Source organism: Callithrix jacchus, chromosome 20, assembly GCF_049354715.1.
Source record: "Callithrix jacchus isolate 240 chromosome 20, calJac240_pri, whole genome shotgun sequence".
Classification (NCBI taxonomy): domain Eukaryota; kingdom Metazoa; phylum Chordata; class Mammalia; order Primates; family Cebidae; genus Callithrix; species Callithrix jacchus.
The window spans coordinates 4426773-4443670 of record NC_133521.1 but is presented as its reverse complement, the minus strand read 5'-3'; the positions used below and the strand labels follow the sequence as shown (position 1 = coordinate 4443670).

Sequence of the window (16898 nt, the reverse complement as noted above, 5' to 3'; positions counted from 1 at the left end):
GCCCCTTCCCTGCCCCAAGCACCTCTGAGTCTCCATCATGACTTCCCCAGGTCAGGGCTGTACTGAGACTGCACAGTGACCCCGACACACAGGGTTTCCCTCCAGCACTCCCTCAGACATCCCGCCCACCCTACAGGGGAGATGCGGCTCCAGGGCCCCTAAAACGCACAAGGCACCTCTGTCACACAGGGCCGACCCTATGAAACCCTCTCCAGATATCCTCGGGCCTTCCCCCAGGGAGACACCACAGGCAAGGGACTCTCCTGACAGGATCCTCAGAAACCATCCTCAGAGCCACCATCACAACCAAAAGACCGGAGGAAGAAACGTGGCCATGAAGCCCATCTCCACATACACACTCCTCCCAGCGGCAGCTCTAGGGTCCCCACTCATGGTTGCCTCACCCCATGGTGACCTCAAGACGTTCCCCGCAGGTTAAAGGGAAAAGAAAGGAAGAGTCCAGCAGAATCCCCGCAGGAGAATCCATTTTCCTTTATTCATTATGCATTGGAGCTGAAGTGCAGGGCACGAAGGGTTTTATAGAAAATTTTAAGTTCATAGTATAGTTTTCCATGGAAACTTCAAAAATTAACAATGATAGAGATAATAATAATAAACCCATCATAAGTACATTGTCATTAGGTTTCAGTAATTCTCATTTTGCTGTATAATTTCAACTATCAATTCCAAATATTCTAGAAGATTTTTACATGAAATATAAGATACAATATCATTGATTATGGAAGAATGTATTCCATATTTATTCTCATCTAACAAGTGAAGATAAAAGAGAAAATATCATTATCACATCTAATAAAAATTTTATATTTAAAATAGATTAATTCATGCATTCACCAAAGAGTAGGCTCACAACCACCAAAGGCTTTGCACAAACTGTTTTAACATGTTTCATCGAATCTTTCATCTTCAGACACAAAATATCAATACAGGAAAATATTTAATTATGTATACAACGCCACAGACCAAGTTTAGAGGAGGAAATTGCAAATCAACAGTGGGATATTCCAAACCACTTTATTGTGAACGTAAATGCAAGAGGCCGGGCACGGTGGCTCTCACCTGTAGTCCCAGCACTTTGGGAGGCTGAGGCAGGCAGATCACGAGGTCAAGAGATCAAGACTGTCCTGGCCACCATGATGAAACCCTGTCTCTAAGAATATATAAATTAGCTGGGTTGGTGGTTCATGCCTGTAGTCCCAACTACTTGGGAGGCTGAGGCAGGAGAGTCACTTGAACCCAGGAGGCAGTGGTTGCAGAGAGCCGAGATCTCACCACTGCGCTCCAGCCTGGCCACACAGCAAGACTCTGTGTTTTGGCATGACCATTGTGGGCCTGGGGGAAGATGGGCTGATTTCATCTCTCCATTTATAACCATGATGTGGGAGCCTCATTTCACATGCACAGATTCCCTCCAAAGACTAGATGAACAGGCCTGAGCTCCCATGGTACTTGGAGTAATGACAGCCTTGTCCCCATGCCATTCTCTCTTCCCACAGTTGTTGTTTCCAGCCATCATGCATTCAGTGCCTCCATGGACAGAGATCCAAACCCAGGTACTCTCACAAATCTGGAGCCAATTCTAAAGTTTTTTGAATTCCAGCTCAGCTCAGACTGTCACCTGCTTGGGGCTGCGGGTGACTGTGGACTCTGGACTGGGATGTGCTGTGTCCATGTGACAGTCTTCCTCCCCAAGAGTTGTTCAAGAAGGTGGTGCCCTAGGAATGCCATCTGGACTCAGTGGAACAAGAAGGGCAGGTAGCACCTGGCACCCACTGTTCATGCCACCATCGCCTAGCTTCACAGTATGGTTATTTGAAGAAGTCTCTGCTCTATGAAAATCCTAATCAACAACAACAACAACAGCAACAAAAACAACGATAAAAATTTTTTGAAAAAACATGAAAAAAGAAAATCCTAATTTTGCTGGTCTTTTTCAGCAGGAGAAGTGACATTTTGTAGTCCTTATAGTTGACAAGTCCAGGACCTTATAATGCTAATTTCTCTCTTTAAGGTAAGATGGCATTAGTATGCTAAATGCCGATGAAATCCATGCTGATGGCCCTTGTCATAGCGGTGACATCTTGATGCAGATCTTTGTATTCACACGGCCGTGACATAGCCTAGGAAAGTCAATCAAAGAGAAAACAGGCACAATTTTTAAAAGGCTCCAACATTTTTTAAAAGGCATCATTGATAAGAAGCCACACATACAGATTCCTTTAGAGGGTTCCCTTGCACCTGCTTTGGCTGAGGTTTACACTCGGCCAGGTTCTGAGGATGCAACTTCCTGTCCATTCACTAAGGTCGTCTCCTTTAAGAACTCTGAAAAGACTGCCAGTGCCAAGAGGAACTTACTTCACAGTTTTAAAATTGGGCTCATTGCTTGATGATACTGTCATGTAAAAAATAAAATAGGGCTCCTAAAGATTTTAAGAGTACTGTGACAAGCTTGTAACAATATTATCTGTCACCTGTGCACTTGTTCCTTCAACATAATCAGCATACACTTGTGCCAAACAGTCAACATACTCAGCGGTTCAAATTCTACCCAATCCTTAGTAGTTACTACACACTCCAAGCAGATTTTAATGAGGCAGGTGAGTGCTGGGCGGTTTTGGAACATCCAAGAAGTCTAATGATTGAAGCACCAAAAGGTGCTACTTTACTTGCACATTGTGGTAGATAAATGTATTCCAAAGTACCACCAAGACACCAGAGACAGTGCCAATTTTAAATATGTCTATTTCAGTTGTAATTTTCCTGTATACTCACCAAGAGTCACAAGCCATAAATCTTATGTTGTCCCATGAAGCCATTTTCATTAAAAACCCCTGTCCTTCCTACACCTAGTACTGGTAACACTGGCACCTTATACAGTCTAAGCACAAGTCTCTCAGCCACTACTGCTTTGTCTAATAAACTCCTGGGACTGCACCGAGATATACAGAATAGACAAGGACACAAAATTGCAAACTGCTTAAGTAAAAGACAGTCAAGAGCGGTAAGTGCATTGTCTATTTAGATATACTTAGGAATACATCTGCATTTATTCACGAATGTTATGTGAACAGGTAGAGATTAAAAACAAAACCCATTAAAAACAGATTAAATTTAACTAAAAATATTCTGAATTATGGTCAAAGCAGTGAGAATATCAATAATTTTTTAAAATATAGGTCCTTGGCCAGGTGCAGTGGCTCATCCCTGTAATCCCAGCACTTTGAGAGGCCGAGGCGGGCAGATCACCTGAGGTCAGGAGTTCGAGACCAGCCTGACCAACATGGAGAAATCCTGTCTCTAATAAGAATACAAAACATCTGGGCATGGTGGTGCATGCACATAATCCCAGCTACTCGGGGGGCAAAGGTAGGGGAATCACTTGCACCTAGGATGCGGAGGTTGCAGTGAGCTGAGATCATACCATTGCACTCCAGCCTGGGCAACAAGAGCAAAACTCCTTCTCATAAAATAATAACAACAACAATAATAAGGATCCTTGTATAAAGCATAAAAGACAAGAAATATCATGCCAAAGAAATAAGCACTTTGGTCTGTTAATTCTAAGGCTTTCATTTTCCTAATCAATTCTTAATATGATTTTGTCACAGATGTTGGCTTTTGTGGCCGATGGGAAACTCCACTAAGTGACTTCACAGCCTTACCTTCAATTTCTCTGCTTTATCTTTGTGAAAAAGACGAAATGAAAAATACAGGTCATGGTCGTATGCCAAGGCACGCAGGTCAGAGTAATATTTCCTATAAACACTGGCAGACACATGAATATTAAATTCAAGTAGCTCCAAAAAACTCTTCTCCATCTTACTCCTGGGGGAGGAGAAACACAATAAAGCCAACACGGCAATTTTAGTCAAGTGGGTTGTCTTTAAAAATATCATTCTGAGCTACTAGGAGTCTCCAAATTCTGTTTTGAAACAAATAAAGGCTGCCTGGTCGGGTCCTTACACTAATGTCCAAACAACGCACAGCTGCTTGGGGTCTCTTCAGCATCCCGGCACCCCATGTTTAAGGTGAGGGATAGGTAGAGGCCTCCTGCACTCCTCCTGCTCACCTGGGGCTCATTCTTCACAGTTCCCTTAGAGCAGCTGCATAACTCAGACTCCGTGCTCATTCACAAACCCTGCAATCACGATCAGATGACAGGAATGATAGATACCATTTACTAGCTCTGAAGAAGCTCCAGGCGTAATTACCAGTATGATAACAAGAAGAGACTTACTGAAGTAGAGAAGCACCAAAGGAAAGATGGGGCACATCACCATGGCCACAAATGGACCCATGGAGACCTACCTTATTACCTCGGAGGAGGAAAAACTCTAAGGCTACAAGGAGGATTCATCCCAAATAAATACATAAGCAAAATATATTTCATGGCAAAAAGAATCCCCTTCCCTCTTCTCCAGCACACAAGGCTATGTCAAGGAGGCATAATGCAGGTTTCTGCTCACCTTAATATTATGCAGAGACTGGGGAAGAATAACATTTACAATTTGAAAGGCAGAAAAGTCAAGGACAGACATTTTGGCTCGACTAAACTCATTTTATAAAGTGATTTACAGTAGGGCCCTGGCCTTAACACATGCAGTGTTGCTCTTGAGTTGGGAATGTAACCCTGAAGAACTCAGCAACTGTCACCTCTGGGCAGAACAGAATGTGGGGAAGTTGGATGCCATGGGAGAGGAAAGAACTGGGAGCCGTCCTCTGCCTCACCATCATCCAGCTGCCCTCACCAAGGCTAAATTAATAGGTACACAGTTAGAGTCATTCTGGCTGCTTTCAGAGTAACCCCTGTAATGAGTTAATTGATTAAAAATGATCAATATCTAAACAATACATTTGGTTTCTTGGTTTGAAAGTTTTAACATTTTACCCACTGGCTAAGTTAAAAAATGCTTGAAAGCGGGAGGCAGTTAGACTATGAGCCAAGATGTGGGGATCTCATTTGCTGAACTTAAAACCCAACTGAACCTACTTCCAAAATTAATTTCCTGTTCATATGTCCATAAGTCTATAGAAAGGTAAATCAAACCATATTTGAATAGACAGCTAATCAGGACTTGACTTACTATCAGAATTAAAGGCACTTCACAGAATTAACGTATTTATTAATAGAGGTGTAAGTGCTGAAGAGAAGAATTCTGTGTACAGACTATGCATCTTCTAGGATTTCTGGATTTTGAAAAGGCTAGGTGATTGCATAGCATACCCTTTATGACACAGCATTTCTGAATAGTGGCTACTCAGTTTTACTCTCTAGAAAGAAAATATATTCTAGGGACACACGTAGATGTTGAAAAGTTTTAAGAAAAATTGGATGGACAGCAGTTTTTATCTATTAAATTGACACTCAAAATGGGATGATTGCAAACAGTTAACAGCAGTGGGGTGAGACACATGGCTATCAAGCGCTTGGACGTAATGCTTTTCAGCTTCCCAAGACCATACACAGAAGCAGGCTGTTTGGAGCATAGCTCCTGGTGTTTCTCTGTTCTCATACATGAACAGCTCTGTTTGGAACCTCTCTTATTGGGGCTGGCCTCTGCCTCCGCTGCTCCTGGAGCTCACTTCTGTGGAAAGCTGCACATATCCCCACATGCTCTCTGATCTTATAACTAGAAATCAGAGCCCCAGCCAGCTTAGCTACAAGTTTTGGGAACAATTCAGCTGCCAAGATGGCAGAACTAAGTGTTCATGATTGCAAATTTGAAACCACCTTTGCAAAACTTGTATCCAAGAAAATTATGACAGAGAAAGAGGGCTGATCTGACTTCATCTGACTTCTAACCTCCAAGGTGTCCTTGTTCATTCCTACGCAGAGGCCAAACTAACTTCGGAAGGAACTTAGTTTGTAGTTTAACTTTGAAACAAAGATGGTAACAGCCCTTTCCCAAAACAAACCCCTTTCCCACCTGGGGACTGGATAGATGACCTTTCCAGAACTAATAAATTAGCCACAAGATTAGAAATTGTGGCTTAGGAGTCATGAGGCTGAAGGCTGCAAGAATCTGAACCTCCCCATATTGCTCCTGGGAATGACATCACTATTGTAAAACCTAAAATCAGTGCTTGAATATTTTGCAGACTCTGTACTGGGATCAGGTGGCACCACCCCAACAAATGAACATGGCTCATCTGGTTCTGTGGCCCCCACCCAGGAGCCAACTCAATGCAGGAGGACAGCTTCAGCTCCCTATGATATCATCACCAACCTGACCAATCAGCACTCCGCATTTTCTGACCCCATACCCACCAAATTATTCTTTTAAAAAATCATCCCAGCGTTTTCAGAGAGACTAATTTGAGTCATAGTAAAATTCTGGTCTCCCGTACACCTGTCTCTGCATGAATTCAACTCTTTCTCTATTGCAATTATCCTGTATTGATAAATCAGCTCTGGCTAGGCAGCAGGCAAGAAGAAATCAGGCAGTCACAAATCTTGCTTCCTTCGAGGGACCAATTTGCAAATGGATGACTAGGATTAAAGTCACTTTAGCATTTGCAACTTTCAAAGTACTTCCATTTGTTTCAAATTCATTTGCTGTCACATTCTTTGCTAAAATGGCTACCACAAATATCACAATGATCACTTGGTTTACACTCTTAGCAAAGTGGTGGCAAAAATGCTTTTGTTGTTGTTGTTTCTGAGAGAGAGTCTGGCTCCATCACCCAGGACTGGAGTGCAGTCACATGATCACAGCTCACTACGACATAAACTTACCAGGCTCAGGCAATTCTCCCACGTCAGACTCCCAACTAGTTGGGACTACTACAGGCACCTGCCAACACACTTGGCTAATTTTTTAAAAAATTTCTTGTATGGACAAGGTTCACTACTTCTGTGTTACCCAACAGGTCTGAACTCCTGCGCTCAACTGATCCATTCACCTCAGCCTCCTGAAGGGCTGGGATTACAGGCATGAGCCACTGAGTTCAGGTGCCAAGTGGTTATTTTTGAATGTAGATATATACACACTGCAGTATATCTACATTATACACTGTATCTTCAATTGTAGACATACACTGAGGTGATTCTGAGTAACAGTCCTATCTGAAGTCACGGGCAAAGATCACAAAACTAACTTGTGCCACTGCCTGGCATCATATTTTCTGCTGCTGCTCAATGTAAACAAGAGCTGCTCCCTCATCTTGCACCAGATGCAGCCGACACAGCTGTCCTCACTGTCCAGTGGGCACCCAGGGCAGCTCTGCTGGAAATGATCCCCTGCTCACCCTGCCTGCCTGCTTCAGGGCCCTTCACTTCACAGCAGTCACAAGGCCAAATTGGAAGGGAACCCTAGGGAAGCTGTGTTTCAATGTCACGTGGTGCATCTGGGAGAAACCCCATCACCCTGCAAGGCTCCCCCCACTCTCATAAACAACTACTGGCCCCCAGCCTGCTACTGTGAATGTCTGAGTACCCAGGGAGCCTGTGAGTGTGGTGTGCATGGGGTGATGCCCCAGAAATGCTTCTCACACTGTGGGAGGTGAACGCGGAAGCTTCTAATTCATCAGACTAATTTCGAAACACATGCAATGTTCCCAATGGGGAGGAGCCAGGGCACAGAAATCTGTAGCTATTTAACATCATATCTGAAGGTTCCTATAAAAACTGATCTTCAGATTAAAGGGGGAGACAAGGACCAGCAAAAGCAAATACACAATGGGTGACTTAGGTTAAAGCTGTAACTTCTGAATAGTCCAGAGACCTTAAGACCTTAACAGTGGCCAATTATTTCAAAGGCCAGATGTTTGCCCCTTTAAAGGGGACTGAAACTGGCAGGCGGCTTCTAAAAAGCTATAAAGATATTTACTGTACTGTGTCATTCTGACAGCACACTTGTAAGAGGTTTGCCAAAAAACAATCAGAAGAACACTTTCCAGTTTATCAGCCAGTTGCTACAACAATAACACATTGAGACTTACCCATTTATGCTAGAAAATACAAACTGTTAAACTAAGGCTGGATAGATTGAAGTCTGTGGTCTTATGCCTATTTCCTTTATCTGCACAATGAAACCTATAAAGATATTTCTTACAGTGATGACTTGAAGAGCAAATGAGGCATGGAAAATGATGACAAAGTTTGCCAAAACCTTAGAAACTCACATGGTCTCAACTGCAACATTCTTGGGATTCTGGCTGTCATCCACACTCCACAGAACACGATTTCTCCAAACCTTGGAGACCAGAAGCATGGCTCCGAGGACAATTTTTTTCCAATTAGTAGGACAAAGATCGATGTTAGCGTTAGTTAAAAGGTGTTCAATGTACACCTGCAAAATAGAGCACTTGTCTTTGATTTCAGTTCTGTTTCAGTGTGGTGATAAGAACATTTCAGAATGAAACACTTCTGGTTTTGGCCAGAAAGTAAGTGCCTTTTATTCTTATGTTCTGCAGAGACTTTGCTCAGACAAAGCGAGAGGCCAAGTCACAGTCATAGTCAGATACCTCTGCAGCATACTCTGCCCATAGATATTTCCATGCCAATTTCACTCACAGGAATGTGAGCATGAAGAAAGGCACCTTCGGCACCTTCACACTCATGAAAGGCAGCACAAACACAGGCCTTGTGGGAATTAAGGTTGTTCAGGAAGCACTACAGTGCCATCCGCATGCAGCGTCACACCTGGCTGGCACGTAGATAGGAATTTTCCAGGTGTGCCATGCTCGAATGTTTAGCACCAAGTCATACTGAGAACACTGCTGTCTTCTCCTTTTCATAATAACTAACCCGTTCTTGGGACACAGGCTTAGGAACTGTGGGTCAGGAGTGCCTCCCAGTGCCTGCCGCGCAGACAGCATGACAAGGGCAGGTCTCTGTTGCAGAGAAACAGTCCCTGTATTCACTGCCTTGATGAGGAATGCATGTGAATGAATGGAGGGTCCTGCTCACAGCCCCTGTTTTCCATGTCTCCACAATCACTTCACGAAAACTTATTTCTTGTCCTACAGTATCTGCATTCAGTCAATTCTGTGGGTTTGAAGGCAGAGAGAGCTGCCGGCCTCTGTATCCTTGGGGTGTCTCTAAACCGGTCAAGCAGTTTGTGAGATAATCTCAGAAACTATTTCAGAAAGTATTCTCTCTTTATCCAACCTCTACCCTATAAAGAACTGGGTGAGAGACCAGCTGAGTGAAGGTTAAAAAGATAAGCTGTGAGGTGTTGCTACCTCAGAGGGTGCTCTGTAGAAGAATATGACTCTATGCTACTTGAAGTCTTTGTATCAAGGTGAAAAGAAAACACTTCATTTTAAGAGAGTTCATTTATTGTCTGAACATTATCAGATTGGCGGCTCAGATCTGGCAATATTCTCCAAAGTACACTGTGTTTTCCAAATCACATGGCCCTTGAACATGGTGTGTTCTTATGAGAGATGCTACTCCCTTTCTCCAAAAGTCGGCACTGTCGGGTATCCAAGGAATAACCCTCCCTCCCAGGGTTCAACTCCACAGGAACAGCTGGGAACTCAGCTTAGACCCACATTGGAATCTGTTGAGGGAGAAACCAGAAGCCTCTCCTGCTGCTTTTAGTAGCAATTATTCTCTGATAAGAAAAGCAATGGCATCATTTTAAAACATGACAATGATTAAACTCTAATATGTGTATTTACTTTGCTTGCATAGGCTTCTCTTAAAATATCTGATGATAACTTTAGGAACCTACTTTTATTTAGAAACGCGGCCATACACTGTGTAAAAGACCAGTTATTAAAGATCTTTATAGATAAGAAATAGCTTACCAAAGCTACGATCGCACATGGAGCTGTTAGTTTTGTGACTAGAAAAAAAGAGTACAGAAATATCTGAAAATGCAGTGGTGTGTGGGATCATCCTCAAAGGATTTCCCTGGAATCTTTTCTTGCTGAAAGAAGAAAAATGGCAATATAAATATTCATTCAAGAAAACTTCTTAAGTACTCTTAAGATGGCAATGTTCAAATTTGTGCTCATGTGTCCCTTGCAATAATTTTGCTGGGATAAAATGTCTTTTAGTTCTAAAAATATAAACAGTAGGATCTTAAAATATTTTTGGTTTTCTGTAGACATAGGTGCTAAGGTGGCCCTGTGGCTATCATATGCCTGAAGAAGGAAGTTTTTAAGTTTTATAGCATTTAAACAAATTTAAATTTAAATTGTTTTCTTATTCTATTCACAGAGTTTGTGCATATTTGTTAGGACTACTTACAAATATTTATATTGTTTGCTGCTATAACAATTTTTCTTTTAAAATGACACGTTTTGTTATTTGGATGGTATGTTTATTCCCCTTAGTGCACAAATTAAACAAAGCTGTAAGTCAGCTCTTACTCCAGTGTGTCCAATTTACAACACTCCTTACGTAAGATGATTAGACACAACTTAGTGAAGACCTAATGGTGGGTGATTTTGACTTCATCATGAAATAAACACAACTCTATAAGACATAAACAGAACCTCAGAGAACGTGACACTTACTGAAAGTAGATGTATTGTCTCATCAAAAATAGCCAGAGATCTATTTGCATATCTATAAAAGAAGAATGTACATTAAAAAATTAATTCAGAAATTGTTAATATCTTAGTAAAGTATCTGCTGGGAGTAGGGCATGGAGGGTGGAGGGAGATACTTCTTGTTTGCTTTGATAAAGTTTGTTCACCAAAACTGTTGTTGCCAATTTTTCTCCTGGATCCTGGCCTTCAGAGGGTTTCTTGACCTCTTTTTCATCAGCACATCGCGTTCTGAACTGGGAAGTCTTTTCTACATTGATGAGCCAGACTTGCCTTTAAATACTGACCCCCGCTGACAGGCAATGGTAATAAACTATATCTAGTTTTACTCCTCTAACCTCATGGTGGAACACAAGAACATTTGAGAAAGCAGTAGTTGTTGTCAATAAAGATTTTAGAATTTTTAAGAATCAATTAAGATTTCCCAAACCTTTCTTTATTATACTTTATGTTTGCTGAAGTAGTTTGTGTTACAGACTTAATTGCCTTTTTATTTTAAAAGGGGCCAGTCTTTAATGAACTTTAAAAACTAACACATTATGTGATCATTTAGGAAACCAGTGGTTCTCCCAATGTGGTTTGTGGACCCCTGAGGTTCCCTAGGAGACCCATGATGTCAAAACTGATTGTTGTTGTTGTTGTTATAGGGTTTTGCTCTTTCACCCAGGATGGAGCACAGTGGTAAAAACCTGACTCACTGCAGGCTTGACTCTGTGGGCTCACACAATCCTCCTGCCTCAGCCTCCCAAGTGGCTGGGACAAAATGTCTGCACCACCATGCCCAGCTCATCTTTTTTTTTGATAGATGAGTTCTTGCCACATTGCCCAGGCTGGTCTCAAACACCTGATTCAAAGTAATTCTCCCACCTTGGCCTCCCAAAGTGCTGGGATTACAGGTGTCAACCACCAAGTATGGCCCAAACTGTTCTCACAAGAATACTAATTTAACCTGAGAAGCTGATTGAAAATAAAACACACAAATAATTTATTACTTTTTAAAAGTATTAAGACATTGATTGCTTTCTCCCTGTTCAACACTTGTAATGACTGTTTAAAAGCAAAAGTGGGTAAAACTGATGGTTTCTCAGTATGAATAAGCGCAGTGGTACCAAATTATACCAGTATTCATTCCACTCTTCACTGCCCCTTGCAGTTTTTATTAAAGTAGCATTTTTCATGAAAGAATGTCCTTGATGAAACAGTAAAAATTAATGGTGTTATTAAATCTCAACCTCTCTTTTTAGTATTCTAAGTAGAAAGTTCACATAAAGTGCTTCTGCATACTGAAGTACGGTCATGTTAAAGAAAAGCACTTGTGATTAAATTGTGAGCTGAACAAGCCAATTTTTCACAGAACACCATTTTTATCTGAAAGTATAACTGACTATTATCCATAAAATTAAGTCAAGTGAGTCTGTCATTTCCAGGAAAATAACAAGTATTTGTCTATAATAAAGCTAAAACTTTCAAGGTAAAAATCAGGACTTTGAAAACTCATACCTACTACTGTGAGCTTGACAGCATCTCCATATCTGAAGGCATTTTTATAATGGTGGTGATACTAATGAAAGTGAGTTTTTGACACTATAAATAAACCAAGTAGCCAATGCATAATATTGTAAAAGCCAGTAAGGGGAAAGGTCCATTTATTGTACAAGAAAGATCAGTGACTATTAGTGAACGAATTCATTGATATGTACGATTCACCTATAACTATTTTAATCAGTTAGCACTTCTGGAGTTTTGGTGGGGTTAAAGAATACCCACAGTTACCTGAAAGCTTCTATAATATGCCTTTTTCTTACTATATATTTGCGTGAGGCAAGGGTATCTTTTTACTGCTTCTTTACAAATAAGTTGCAAACAAAGACATAAACAAATACACTTTGTAACCCTTAATAATTTCAAAGAGTCTTACGGACTAAAAATCCCACAAATGATTCACTGTGACACTGTAAAATAAGCACTCTACAGCTCGTGATGTCTAGAGTTATGACCTGACAGCATGTTTCGTATGACACAAAGTGATGAGCTGGAATAATACGACAGGTTTCAAAAAGCTCACCTGTGCTTTATGTTGTAATATATTGCCAAAGTCACACTGTGGAGGGAAAACAAAAATTGTAAGAACTGATTTTATCATTTGTTAGGCCTGAAGATATATTTCTAAAAGTGGTGGCGGGGGGGTGGGGGGGAGGGAACCCTCTCAGTGGCCCTGAAGTCATCTCTTCAAAACAGTACCATATGAGCACTTTCCTTTTGTTTGAGTCCCCTGGCTTTACAGAAAAAAATAGGAGAACCAAAATGCTAGGCAATGTGCTGTTAGAAGACTTGTGTCTGCAGATGGTTATTAAGTATGAATAATGACATATTTTCCCTGTCATTTGCTCTTCTGCCCATAGAACCTTTCATTCTGTGCAAGTTGCTTATATCTATGTGTACATATGCTCACATTTAGGCCAGACAGTCGTGTTGTAGTGTTTTGCTTTTAAGTTGCTGGCCCTGCACTTCAACTGATTTAGTTCACCATCACCTACTCACCCATTTGTCATTGTTTCCCTAAAAGCACAGAGTAAATGTGCTTTATACCAAATAAAGTAATTTAAAATCACCTATGCATGATTAGCAGAATATTTATTAGTAAACATTATAATACATCCAAAAATCAATGACACTTGTAGTTCTCCTAAAATAAGCAGTGCTAAACACACAGCGTAACACTACATCACACAATATTAATGACAGGTACTTCCACATTAGTTTAAACAAAATATGAATGAACAAATACAACTCTTCGGATGTATGTTACTATGTTCCAGTCATCCACAGATGTTGTGTATCAGGAAACAGTGGCTTCTCTTTGATAAGTTCTGGCCTTCCATTCACCCTGAACATTTAAAATGAGGCTCAGAATAATTTGAGAAGGCAAATTGGAGTGTGAAAAAGTAGACCTTACAACATTATTAGCATCTAAGATAGATATTTACTGACAAATTAGTTTAAAAACTAGTACATTAGAGACAAAATTAAGCTTGTAATTTAGTCATGTTTATAGACTGGAAAGTCAAGTTAGGGATAAGGAGATTTACATTCTGAGGTACCACTTGTCAAACTGTTTTGTGAAAATCAACACTCATAATCGAAGGAGATGTTAACAATGTTTCCTGGGCATCTCCATTGGAGCTGGCTTTTTAAACCAACTTGAACCCATCTTTCAAGGGTGATTTGAAAGGGCATCTCTGATTGTGGCCTATGAAGTGCTGCTGCATGATGGGAAAATTTAAATGTAGACACACTATGCTGCCACTGGAGACAAGCTGTTCCTTCTTCCAAGAGTAGTTTCTAAAGTAGTGCCCATCGTCTTAGGCCTATGGCCCATAAAAAGTAATATTTTTTCCTAGAAACATCCAAAAAAAGCACCTCTCCTGTCCATTAGGTTCAATACTGTCATAACATAAATAGCCATGCTTTTTCTGCGAGTGCTTATGTGCTAACTGGCTTTCCCTTTTACCATGCAGTGTCTAAGACTAAAAGAGAAACAGAAAATTCATACTTAGGTCCTGAAAAATCCATATATCATTGACATCAACTTCTTCAAGTGCTTGTTGAAAAGGGCAACCAAATGGCTGAAATAACAGTGGATAGCCGGGATGCTTTTAGCATACTGGGGGCTGTCACTCAGCCCTTGGCAGCCTTGTTGTACTCACCTTTCTAATGTGTGGCAGAGTTCAGGCTCACTGACTGTGCTGTTATCTAGCAATATGGTGGAACATGAGCTGTATTTTCTATCAAGATGCCACGGACGTATCTGAAGAAGAAGGACGAGAGAGAAAAATATCACAGTAGGCAGAACTTACAAAAGTGTGTGTTTTTTTCCCTTTGTCAAAATGTCAAACAATAAAGCATTAAGGCACTTTTTATACCCGTGACCTGCCTGAGTGTGGTATCATGTGCAGCTCTATGGGAAACTCATTGGAGACTCTTAACTTTCACACATGATGTTTGAGAAATGGGTTATAAAGTGCTGCCCTTGATATGACACCGATCATCAAACCTGGCAAGCCTCTATTATAAATTCCCTTGATAAATAATGGGAAACTTTAAAATGGGATTTCATGTTTTTTTCTTATGCAGTAAAAAGCATGAGATTTTCTATTCCTGTTATTCATTAACTGCAACAAAATGTCATACATTAAACAATATTGACACTAGAGCATTTGATTGCAGTAAATGAAGACCTAATACAACATCTACTAAGTTACTAATCCTAAGCGTGTGCATTCAAGAGAGAGTGCGATGGAGCCAGTGTGTTAGAGTCAGAGGCTGTGTGTGCCAGAGCTGCTCAGTCAACAAACAAGTGAGGGGCCATAGGTCTCCCTGGGCCTGTTTCCTTGTGGGAGGATGGAAAAAGTACTGCTTTAAGACTCTCTCACATCCAAAAATTAGACGATGAAAACAACTTTGGGAATTTAACTTTCACTTCATGTTTCCATAAGACTGCTATTACACTACTCAAATGAGAACTTCTGAGAATACTCTGCATTCATTTCAAAAGTTAATCGATTTCATTCTTTAAGTTATTTGATGCACATTCTGGCACATTCCTGCCTTACTCGTGCTGCTGTCTGTCTGGAATATTTATTCCTTTCCCCCTTGTCCCAGCAAGCTTGACCTCATCCACCTTCTGGGATCCCTTTGCCTGCAGCCACACCACAAAACATTTCTGGTTTTGTGTACTCATCAGTCTAATTCACCACGTGTTACATGATACAATTGCCTGCAGAGCATCCCCCTCATGAGAAAATGAGCCTCTCCAGGGGAGGGAGGACCCCTTCTCTCCTACCTGCAGCCGCTGAGCACAGAATGTGGGAGAAATTAAGGAGTTAAATAAGAGCTTGACAAATATTTAAATCAGTTATGATTTGGAAAGTAAATCTTCCTACAGATACAAATCAGTGAAAATTCATCCACAGTGCTATCAGAGACATGACAGTGAACGCTTTGAGCCCTGTAGATGAAAAACTATCTGTAAAACACTTTCAAAGTATCTATTCATTTGTTGAAATTGCAATAGTCAATACAGAAACTGCCTCAACTATGTTAAGTAATTGTTCCTCCTGGCCAGGTGAAGTGGTTTACTCCTGTAATCCCAGCACTTTGGGAGGCCAAGGCATGTTTTCAATGTTTTTAAAATAAGTAATGACTTTTAGCTAACTTGAAAATTTCCAATATTTTGTGCGCTAACAAAATCAGCTCCATCTATGTTGCACAGCAATGGGACCACAAGGCAGGTATGGAGTTTGAATAGAATTATTACACAAGGCCTGAGTGGAAACGTGTAATATGCTTATTATAGGCATAACTAGAAAATTGTCTGAATTAATGTCATAATTATGTTCAATTTAAACTTAGATTTACACTTACATATAGGTTCTAAATTTAGGTTAAATATGATGGATTGACTACAAATTTATTTTCTCTTTCTTCTGAAATCTCATGAGAATTAGTCATAAAATAAACACTATTCACAGGACCAGGAGACAGGATTGACAGCAGATTCTGAGTCGATGTTGCAAGGTGACAAGCAGATAGAGGAGTGGTAACTGACATGAAAGCACAATGCTGGTGCCCACAGGGAGTGACTTGAACAGAAACAAGCAATACTGTGTATTTTGAAGAACCCAATACAGTCTCCAAAATCAGAGCACATAGTACCTGGGAAGGTAGGGTGAAACATACAAGAGAGCCGGCAAGTTCAATAGTAAATCTGTGGTTAGAACCCCAGGTCCACCTGTCCTCCCACCATAAAAGGAATGTGGATGTGTATTCTCTCGATATATTATACTTGAAGGTTTCTGAGCTCAGACCTACCAGGGCTGAAACCTGGGAAATGGGAGTCAATGGCAGACACAAAGTGAAACCACCTTGCTTCCCAACCCTGCTTCTGGAAAGCCAGCAGCCATGCTTGCACTGCCCAGGCAGAAAATTGGGAGGCCCTTCTTGGAAGAAAACTGAACCATGGCAAAGAAAATACCCTCCTTTCCTCATATAGTACACTGATGTCCCTCAAAGGAAACGCTGCCTTGACATTTAAATCCCTACAGTGAGACCCCTCAGTGAAAAAAATGTCCTGCTTTCAATGAAAGAAAGCCAAAGACCACCACACATTTGAGCAAAGCCTCCAATGGGAGATCAAAACAACAGGGAAAAGGAATTCCTGGGACCAGTAAAAATTCAGGAGCAAAACTTTTTTACAAATCTTAAAACACCTTTAAGGAGATTTTTAAAAAATTCAATAGAACAGTTAGCATGGACAGTCAAAGAATCTCGAAGAACAGAACAAAAGACAAACTGGAAAATCGGAGGTGAAGAAA

At 40.8% G+C, this 16898-nt stretch overlaps 1 pseudogene across 1 annotated transcript in view; it reads right to left on the bottom strand.

Annotated features, from left to right (window-relative positions):
* Nucleotides 1-473: 473 nt before the first annotated feature.
* LOC118149690 (cyclin-Y-like protein 1B) overlaps nt 474-16898 on the bottom strand; it is a 29834-nt pseudogene continuing 13409 nt past the window's right edge. The window contains exons 4-9 of the transcript XR_013530449.1: nt 14232-14332; nt 10492-10543; nt 9778-9899; nt 8146-8312; nt 3684-3846; nt 474-2141 (exon numbers count right to left, since the gene is read on the bottom strand). The product of XR_013530449.1 is annotated as a cyclin-Y-like protein 1B (transcript). The remainder of the gene's footprint in view (nt 2142-3683; nt 3847-8145; nt 8313-9777; nt 9900-10491; nt 10544-14231; nt 14333-16898) is intronic.